The sequence below is a fragment of the Camelus dromedarius genome, chromosome 9 (genome assembly GCF_036321535.1).
Source record: "Camelus dromedarius isolate mCamDro1 chromosome 9, mCamDro1.pat, whole genome shotgun sequence".
Lineage (NCBI taxonomy): Eukaryota > Metazoa > Chordata > Mammalia > Artiodactyla > Camelidae > Camelus > Camelus dromedarius.
Genome location: NC_087444.1, coordinates 76,782,772 through 76,783,826, shown reverse-complemented (window position 1 = coordinate 76,783,826; position 1,055 = coordinate 76,782,772). Strand labels below are relative to the sequence as shown.

The following is a 1,055-nucleotide window of genomic DNA, read 5'->3' as shown; positions in this document are numbered from 1 at the left end:
GGCCATTCTGCATCCTACAGACCTCAGTCTGGGGAAAGAGTTTCATGAAAGGCAGTTAGCACAGTCATCTGGTCACCAAAGGGCCCGGGCACGGGGCTGTTTTAAGGTCATTCCGGTTTTATTTATTTATTTTTTAAATTTTTCTTGGGGGGTAGGTAATTAGATTTATTTATTTATTTATTTATTTATTTATTTATTTATTGGAGGTACTGGGAATTGAACCCAGGACCTCATGCATGCTAGGCATGTACTCTACCACTGAGCTATACCCTCCCCCAAGGTTACTGCATTATAATAACAAAATGCTAATACTTGCATGGTTTGATTGACCCCAGTTTATAAAAGGAGAAAATGAAAATAGTTATTAAAGATGTGACGCCAAGCGGTGGGCAAAGTCAGAATTGCAAGCACGGAATTATAGATGAGTTGGGTTTTGAACCCAGGACTCCGGCACTAGCGGGTTCTTATCTACCACGTCATAGAGCCTTTGCAAGCCTGATTTCATTCATCGTCCATTTAAGGGACAGCATCTCCCTGGGATGGCTTTGCTCGGCACGGCCCCTGGTGGTCGGGGTGGAAAAGCGCGTCTCTGGTTAATGCCATTTATTGTGTTTATGAGGTGCGCGCAGCGCTTTAGAGAAGTCAACTTGAATTTAGGTCAAATTTGGTTTACTAATCTGCATCCATAATATTTTATTTAATTTATTATTGTATTATTTAACTATGTTATCTGGGGGGAGGTAATTAGGTTTATTTCTGGAGGAGGTACTAGGGATTGAACCCAGGACCTTTTGAATGCTGAGCATGCGCTCTACCCCATGCGCGCTAGCCTCACCCCGCCCCGCACCCCATAATAGATTTTATATGCACTCCCATTGCTGGTAGACCACTCCATCTCCCCTGCTATTCTAAGTCTGTTTAAACACAGAGTCTGTGATTCCGCCTGCTGAAACATCACCCCTGTAAACTTGTCCCTTGGCCCCATTGCCTCCTGTTGGGTGGCTATGTCTCACCTGGGATGACGAATTAGTGTCCTATACGCTCGCCCTACATCC

The 1,055-nt window shown here is 44.3% G+C and overlaps 1 non-coding gene across 1 annotated transcript; it reads right to left on the bottom strand.

The window, feature by feature from the left end:
• Positions 1 to 201: 201 nt before the first annotated feature.
• Positions 202 to 274, bottom strand: TRNAA-AGC (transfer RNA alanine (anticodon AGC)). The gene has a single exon. It is a non-coding gene; the product is annotated as a tRNA-Ala (tRNA).
• Positions 275 to 1,055: the final 781 nt, after the last annotated feature.